The sequence below is a fragment of the Oryzias latipes genome, chromosome 23, assembly GCF_053564925.1.
Source record: "Oryzias latipes strain Hd-rR chromosome 23, Olatipes_Hd-rR_3.1".
Lineage (NCBI taxonomy): Eukaryota > Metazoa > Chordata > Actinopteri > Beloniformes > Adrianichthyidae > Oryzias > Oryzias latipes.
The window spans coordinates 16,928,082-16,937,600 of NC_136259.1; the positions used below are offsets into that span (position 1 = coordinate 16,928,082).

General features: G+C 36.8%; 1 protein-coding gene across 6 annotated transcripts in view; it reads right to left on the reverse strand.

Moving 5' to 3' along the window:
• The window catches only part of cacna2d4a (calcium channel, voltage-dependent, alpha 2/delta subunit 4a), a 91,523-nt gene that overhangs the window by 16,393 nt on the left and 65,611 nt on the right, over window positions 1-9,519 (reverse strand). The window lies entirely within an intron of this gene.

Consider the following 9,519-nt stretch of genomic DNA (forward strand, 5'->3'; position numbering starts at 1 on the left):
GCACCACTTTTTTGCACCAAGCCTCTTCCAACTGTAGGTGGCGGACATGCACTAGTATCGAGTAGCGACAGTCCAGTGTGGAACCGTATGCTAAAAGCCTGTTAATGAACCTGTGGTCAGTACACTCTTGAATTCGCCACACAAGCCCAGTGTGTACATAGCTTTAAAGAAAGTGAGAACTTAACTTCATACTAAAAGAACACCACCTATGCATACAGAAACCTTCCAAAGGCAAGATATGATGAGAAGGAGTCAATATGTCTATCTGCAAGTCAAGTTAAAAGCAAACTGTTGGCAGTATTATCAGAGACTGTCGTATATTTTTTATTTTTACAATTCATTATGTTTTTTCAAAAATGTAACTAATACTTAATTTAGCATCTTTGCTTAAAAGGCAGAGAAAATCCTGCCATCCATTTTTCATCAAGCTTGCAACTGCTTTTAAATTGATAACCTAAAAATATGAGACATCCAATGGAACTGGCTGATAGATAGACGAATCAAACTAGTGTCAAAGATTCCGGAGTAAAAAACTAAATATATGGGAAGTCACAGTATAAATTGAACTGACACAGTTGCTAAGTTGCAAAGCACAGAAGGGGGAAAATAGGGCTCACAGCAAAGAGGTCACAAGAGACAGAGGCTGTCAACGGAAGTGGGAGCAGAGAGTAAAAAGAAGTATGTCAGCACAGACAGAACAATGTAATCAAGGCAACAGATTATTTCGTGCAGTGGAGTCATAAGGCACAGGGGGAGACTGATGAATAAAGAGACGCAAAGAGAGAGATGGAAAAGGTTAAGGCCTGTTAGATAGTCAAAAATATAATCAACTGGAAAGCCTGTTTTGGACAAGTTGTGGCAATTTGTGGTAAAGCTTTTTAAATGAAATGATTGTTTCTGTGTTTGTGTGACAGTTGAGATGTCTCGTCTATAATCTATTGATTCCGACCTTCTTTTACTTCTGTAGCTTACAGAACATGTTACCTTACTTTTCAGGTTCATTTTAATTTAATTATCACAAAAGTATCTGTAGAAATTATGATTAAAAAATGACATTTAGTCTTGTTTGTAGTTAGTGTACCTAAAATGATGTCTAGATTACTCTAATTCTGAACAAATGTAAGACTGTCTTTCTCTTCCACATCTTTTTCTGCTGCGTTTTCTAGTACAAAAAACAATAGACAAGCAAGTTAGAGATTTCTCCTTTTATTTGAAATCTGTTTATTATGTTCTTCAGCTAGTCTCAAAATCGAATAAACATAAATTACAGTTTGCAGATTCATGTTTTAAAAAGTAATCATACAGATAGTAAAGAAAGAAAGTACGATAAAATCTTTCACAGTTCCTTGTATTTCTTTAGTGATTTAAGATGTTACTGCTACTTTCGGCTTGTTGCTGTCTAACATCCCATCTGCAAACTCTATTCTCTGCACCAGAAATCTACAACATATTTTACAGAATTAAAATAAATAAAGCCTAATACTATATTGCTGTCGTGTCTTAATTTTCTTTTACACAGTTTGTCCTAAGTTCTTTTCTTTTCTTTTCTTTTCACAAATTCTGGTTTTGTCTTTGCTGCCATCCTCCTGGTATTTTTCGTTTTCCTTGTTGTACTCTGGTCATAAATATAATTATTTTTTAACAGTGGTAATTTAATAAGCTTCTTCTAACAACCAAATTTTCGATTTATCTACAATAGGAGGATGTAGTGGTAAAAATGTTCTGTGTTCATAAATAGTAAACTTTTGCTGTGATGCTGTGAGCCTTAATTGGGTTGGTGGGAAAATCCCTAAAGTCTGTATTTCCCCCCCCCCCCCCCGTTTTTCCATTTCCTTACATGAATTTTTCCAATTTTGCTCAAGAAAAATGTATCTCTACCACAAAAAAACAGAATAGTATTTTAAACCCAGATGCCAAAAATGACTTTTTGTGTTTTCTACCTCAACAGAAACTTTGACTTGCATTCAACAAAGGTGAAGATGTTGCCAGGCAACACACTTTTGATCAAGCCAAGAAGGGAGTCATTTTTATAAAATGTCGTATATTCAAAAAAGAAAAAGAAAATCTTTACGACCTGATTCTATGATTAGACCAAAAAAAAAAAAAAAAAACCTTTACATCCAAACAGACACAACGACATTCATAAATACTGATGCACAAACACACACACACACAGGCAGGAAATGAAAACACATACAATCTCCAACCGTGGGCCCATTTAAAGCCCAAAACCTGAGCATAAAATTATTTGTAGGTGTTTATATTAAAAAAAAAACTGGCACTTTGCAAAAAGAAAAAAAAAATGTAACCTCTAACCCTGTAACCCTAAAATGGAGTTCAAGCTGTTTCTGTGAGGACTTTCAGTTTTGAAAGACCAAGCACTGCTCTGTTCAATACCTGCAATGACATCATGTTACCAAAGCAACAGGAGAGAGCAGAGACTGAATGACAATGTGATAACTGCGTCTCTTTTTTTTACTTCAAAAATACAAATACAAGAAAAAGAAGGAAGTCGTCAACACAGCACTGAACTGGATCACACTGCAAAGATGTTTATTCTAGGAAATAAAGGCCAAACAAACAACAACAAAAAAACATATCAAAATGACCATTCAAATTGGAAATTTGAAGGATGCATAATAAGTTGTTTCTCTTTGGTCATGATTCCCAACAGATGATGCAGCAGAGAAGTCCAAAAGCAGTTGTGATCTTAAAGGTGACACAATCAAAGTATTAGATTAAATGCGTGACCTGCTTTTTAAAAATGGAAATAAATATTGACATTGAGAGTACACATGCAGGAACTTGTAAGCCAGCAGAGCCCACCTTAACTTAACCTAGTTTTTGAGCTCTCTTGAGTGGCTCTTTATAAGGCCCACTCACTAAATCATTCATAACGGAGAAACAGGAAAAAACATGTAAGGGGAAAAGATGAACAAAAACTGTGGTGCTGTCTTTTGTTCTGGACAAGCTCAAGTAGTTTTATTGTAACAAACTATTTTATTTAAAATTATTTTTTAAAGAAAGTAAATAATCTTCTAAATCCAAGGAAACAGGATTGTTTGTAGTTTTATGATTGTGATGTTCTAGTATTCTACTCAACAAACCCCACAGAAATATAGTTTCCTCTCGATGGGTGCACGATATATTGTTTAATTTAGTTTACAAATACTTCATTAATCCCCGTTGGAGCTGGATGTCCTAATTGCAGCAAGCACTGGTCTGAATTCAGCCTGTGGCTCTTTGCAATATGTCAGTCTTTAAAAGGCCATCAATGCCCCCAAAATGTCTTAAAAAATAGCAACAGACGAAATCAGATTAAAAAAGAGGAACAGATATGAATCAAAATCCTGAGGGAAAACAACATTGCCTGTTTTACCCGCACTCCAAGAAAATTGTATAGGAAGAAAAAATTAGAAGCGTACCCCCAATTGTTTGTTTAAGGGGCATTTAAACAAAACAGAAGACTCTGGGGCAGCCAGGTGATCCACTAACAACTGATTAAATGCAGCAGATAAAAAGAGACATTTCTACAAGGTTCAAACCAAAAATGTTGCTCAGAGTTTCTAGCAACAACAAAAATGAAGTCAAGCAAGAAAGCAGGTCTGACAGCAAAAAAACATCCAAAGTCAAAACCGACACAGATCTCATCCAACCAAAAAAGAATTTTAAAATGGCTAAAAATGCCAACCAACAGTATCAAAAAGAAGACTAAAAACCAGGAAAAGTGCGAGAAGGTGTTACGTAAGAATCCAGAGATGGAAAAGCACAAACTGAGGGAACATGTTTGGATGGCACAAAGCCTGCCTATGTTTGCTAAAAAAAACCATGATTGTTTTATATAAAATAAACAAACTCTGCCATGATTTACTATTGTTTAGTGATTTTATTATTTAAAATAGTGAATATTTATTTTCCTTTTGGGCCATAATTTATATCATCAAACTAAAAAATTAAATTTTTATCTTGTTACATTCCAACATCTTTTAATTCTGATTAGGCTGTTTTTAGCCAAAATAAAAAAAAACTGTGTTGTTTTAGGACATTTATGTTGAGCGGCAGCAGTTCACTAGAAATTCACCTCTGAGTTGGGAGCGGGACTGTTGGCATGGAGTAAGCCTGCCCCCATTCCCCATAATCCATCTGTTTACGTGCTCTCCTGTTAGCTTACAGCCCTTCACAACCAAAAATTACCGGCGCAACAAAATTGGCGAGCAATATCAGAGCTATCAAGCTGTACAGTTTTGAGCCAGATGCCAGCTCGGATGAGGAAAAGAAAGACGTTATTGGATCTATTGTTGTTATTGTCACTACTTGTTTTTCATTTATGATTTTTATTTAACTTTTTCTCGACCTTTCACATTTCTCTTTTTTCTTTCTATCTCTCTTTTTCTCGGCTGGCTGTCTCACTCAGTCTCCTTCTCTTTTCTTGGAAGTCCCACTTAACCATCTGTCTGTCTGCCTGGGATATATTTTGGCACTTTAAAAAAATTCAACTTGTGATGAATAAATGAGTCTTTCCGAGCAGAAAACATAAAAAGAGATGGCATGCACCAAAAATGCTTCATAACACAGCAGATCTGTTTTGACAGATCTTAGGGTAAAGACAAATGTTCCACTGAAAGTTGGCTTCACGGAACTATTACAGATTAGTTCTTCTTTGTATCGTGAATAAGATATGACAATAAATAAGCTTCTGTTGATATGCTGTTGATATTGAGGTCTGGTGAAAACTTTCTATTTTCCATGACTGGTGGCGGATGAGGATGATCTACTGCTCTGCATTTTTTAAATCAAATTTAGATGACTTGTGTACTGAGGCGGTAAAAAGAGTTATTTATTACCTTGGAGTAGAAGTAGAGAGTTGTTTTGGCCTATCTTTCGATCTGATAAATATTCCTCAGATTCATGTGTCCTTAATAAAGATGCAGCAAATGATATACAATAATACACAGTACCTTATGATCACAAGAAAGTGATCAACTATCCATGGTAAATGCAAAATTGTGGACGGTGAGTTAAGACACTAAACGCTGTTAAATTACCTGTAAAATGTGGTTTATCCAGTAGATAACAAATTACCAAAGAGCCCAAGAGCTAAATCATATTCTTAATTGATCATGTATAAAAATACAATTTACTTTCTCTATTGTCATTACGTACATAACATTGTGGATATATCTAATAATCTTTCAATTTATGGACTTTTTTATGTGTTTAATGTTAAATGTTCAACTGAAGCTTGCGCTAAAAAATATAAACAAGTATAAAACCCTGCTGGAAGAAGCAAACAATTCTTTAAATGATGCTGCTTAATAATTATCAAATGTAAATATTAAAGAATATCCATCCATCCATCCATCCATCCATCCATCCATCCATCCATCCATCCATCCATCTATCTATCTATCTATCTATCTATCTATCTATCTATCTATCTATCTATCTATCTATCTATCTATCTATCTATCTATCTATCTATCTATCTATCTATCTATCTATCTATCTATCTATCTATCTATCTATCTATCTATCTATCTATCTATCTATCTATCTATCTATCTATCTATCTATCTATCTATCTATCTATCTATGTACTACTTCCCCTACCGTTGCAATCACCACAGGTGTGCCCCAGGGCTGTGTCCTGGGGTCCCAGTGGAGATCTACCTTCTTACCTTTCTTATCCATCTTCTGTCAACATCACGTATATTTTCACTGTTATGCAGATGACACCCAGCTATACATTTCCATCAAAAGGAACTCTACTCTTCCACCTGCTTTTCTTTACCAGCTGCCTTCTTGCAGTAAACTATTCCTTCATTCCCCCCCTCTCCACAGGTTAAGAGTCTGGGTGTCATCATGAATAGCAATCTTTTCTTCACTTCTAATGTCAAAGACATCATCCGGACTGGCTTCTTACACCTCCTGAACATACATCATCTTCACCCTTATCAGAGCCCTCAGTCCACTGCTGTACTGGTTGCATCACTTCCTGTCTAGTTTATTGCAACTCACTCTTGTTTGGGCTCCTGCAAAAAACTCATTGGTTCGAAACTCTGCCACCCACATCATCACTCAGACTCCCTTCTTCCATCACATCACACCTATTTTGTCTGAAGAAGTATTCAGTTAGTACACTTCCTGCACTACACGTACATGATCTTTAGTATATTTGATATACTTATACTCAAGTATACTTGATAAAATAAACTTCAAGGATACTACTGATTGTTAAGGGAATACTAATGCTGGTATTTATTTTAGTCTTATTTATAGGTGTACATTTATTTTTGGTAGACAACACTAACTCCTGTGACTGAACTTTAAACATCTACAAATTCTTTTCTCCTCTGTTAGTGTGAGTCTGTACAGATGGATTGTGTCTTGAAGTTAGTTGCCCTCTAAGGGAACTGCTGCTAGAAGTGCCAAACATGCTGGCCAGTGCTGCTGTTAATACAAAGCCTTGGGTCAATTCATCTTCGCTGACACTCGCCCAATAGCACAGTAAATTACAGAGCAAGGGAGGTGGCATGGATACGCAGAAAAAACCCCTCTAAGATACAGGGGGCAAAGCTTAAACACAGTGAGACGTCAGTTGTCATCCATTTAGGGCAACTTATGGCAAATGCAGCCAAAGTTTACATTAATATGCCATTTATTTAGGAGGCCGGTGGAAGCAGGGACTACAGGGATTTGGAGCCCTAAAGAGCGTAAATGAACCAAGGCTCCTAATGTGATACAAAGAAAAAATTTGCAACAGAAATACTTATTAAAACCATAACAAACAGCTGCAAAAGTGAAAAAATATGCTTTCTTCATTTCAGCCATAATCATTGTATTTTTCATAGCATGCATCTCATCCATCAGCAGTATTGGCCATTAACGTACTTCGGCAAAGAGATGCAGTATGTTTCATTAAGAAGAATATATTTTTTCATTTTTTATTTATAAAACAGACGGGTGTGAAAGATTGCATTCCGGTTACATCACAGACAGCTGTCATTTCATCCTCTGAGTGCAATGGTGACTGGAAACTGAAGTAAAAATTTAAACACTTGAAATACGAGTATTGCGTGTACAAAACCCATTAATGTTGGAAAAGATATAGTGTCCCATTCAAAAAATAGACCTAAAAGCTGTTTGAGTGCTTTAAACTGCGATTTGTAGGGTATTGCAGAGTCATAAACACATGTGTTATTTGAGGTGTCATTGACATTGAATTCCTAGCACCTCCAAGCAGCGCACTCCTGTCACTCACCTTGGCACTCTGCAGAGCTCAGTTGGGACTAATTAGATGATTACCTTTTTAGAAATGCATGTGACTGGAAGATACAGTCACACAATCGATTATCAAAGCTGATTGAAAGGATCTGTCCTACATAATAATATAGTTAGACAATAAACCGACACAAGCGGTACATTTAGGAGAATTGTATATTTAACTTCCATATTAATTTCACTCCTTCAAGCCAACCATCTTTCATAGCATTCATAGAAAAGTGCATCCTGAAGCCTGACAGAAGCTTGCCAAGAATTAAATTCATGACACAAATCCTGCTTAGAGCCTGCATTTGCACAGGAAATCAAAGCAGTCTGTGCGAATACCAGGGAGCTGAGCATTCTCCAATTTTAACTGCTGTGAGGTAGTGAATGAAGCACCAAAGTAGATGTACATAAGTGGTTCATGAAAAAGCTGGGCTGATTTAATTGCATTTTTATTAAGTTGCAAAATGAAAAATAAAAATCAAGACGAAGAAAAAGGTTTGATACCTTTTTTTTGTCTTGATTGCAGGAAATGTTATTCCTGCTTAATAGTAAGCATTTTCAATTAGTTGCCCTTTTTAAAACCCCTTAAAAGCTTGTTGAAATCGGTTGAATACCCCAACATGGAAACATCAGTTCATTGGCAAGATATGTTTATTTCGTTGCCTTCTTGAACAAATTGACAATGAGAGCAGAATCTAATCTCCTATTTTCCAACAAAAGTGTTTTAATGTATACGTGTATGGTTGTTATTGTCATTGAAGACCCACTACAAAAATCTTTTTAGGTATTTTAAAGTGCCTTTTAGACGTGATTATGTCGTTTATAGCCCCCCCCCCCCCCCACACAAAAAAAAGACAAACAACAAAAAACAGTCGCATTCTAGTACATAGTTTCTGAAGAGCGGCTGTAGTTCATAAGAAATTCATTGATTTTGGGGTGAGACCGTTGGTCTCGGAGCAACCCTAGCCCCCCCTTCCCCTCCCCATTACTGAGAGCTCTCTGTTTACAGGCTCACAGCCTCTGACACCCTCAACCTAACATTATGGTGCAACAAAAATGGTAAACAATATTGGGGCTATCCAGCCGTAAGAGTTTGAGCCAGATGCCAGCTCGGACGAGGAAGACGAAGACGAAGATGAAGACATACATGGATCCAGTGGATGCATCAGAATGGAGCAAAGCAGGGAGCTTGTGACCTGCTGATTGTAGCCTCTACGTCCCAAACACGATATTTTTTTAAAATGCATTTTTGCGTCCGCTCCTAATTCACAACCATTGAATAAAAAAGAGTAAGAAGCTGAATTTTCTTTATATATGTCCTCTATCATGAGAAAAATGCCACAACAACATGTTAAAAACACCAAAAACACAATTTAGGTCTAAGAAGTTACAACAAAAGAAAAACTGAGGCAATCTTCTGCAAAGGTGTTTCGCTTGTATATTTCAGTCCCTTGCTGGTGATTAGGTCTGGTTTAGTTTTTTATGCAAAACCATGGTCTCATTTAAACTCTGCCAACTGGGCCAAATGATTCACATGCTCATTAACAGCACAATTTGTGTGTATGTGTGTATTCTATGATTCATTCCACGTAAGGCCAAGCCAAGTAATTATATGGTTGTATGCAAACAAACAAAGAATCCCCCCACCAGTTCATGCCTCACACTCCTGTTACACATCACTTTCTGTCTGTCAGTTATGAAAATTGAGAACTGTCTACACAAACAGTGCTTCATTTTTTTTTTAGGATTCCCAGATCTCAATCTTGCATTTTGATTCCCCCCCATAGTGGGAGTAAATGCACTCAAAGTCTACACAAAGACACATGCGCTGGCGTTATGGGAGATGCCACAGGGAACAGAATGAAAATGAAAAGAAGGAAATAAATGGAGGGAGGGGAAAGCCCATTAGTAGAGGGGGATTCTAATCCATAGTGAAATCCACTGTTTCTCTAATTCATTCCTTTTCTGTCTTCCTTCCCATCATACCACCACGTTTTCTGCCTTCGTACCTTTTCTCATTAGACCAACCACTTCTCCATCTTCTCCATACCACCTCTCCATTTCTATTTTTCCAAATATTAGTTTCAACTGTCTTTCGTATCATCTGTCGCTCTCTGTTCCACCTCCTTCGTCCCCTCTCTGCCACTGTGGGAGAGCTGCAGGCAGACAGAGGCAGCATACACTAATGTTACTATATTTGACAAGCCACACACACACATGCACGACTGCACACACAAACAGAAAAGAAGA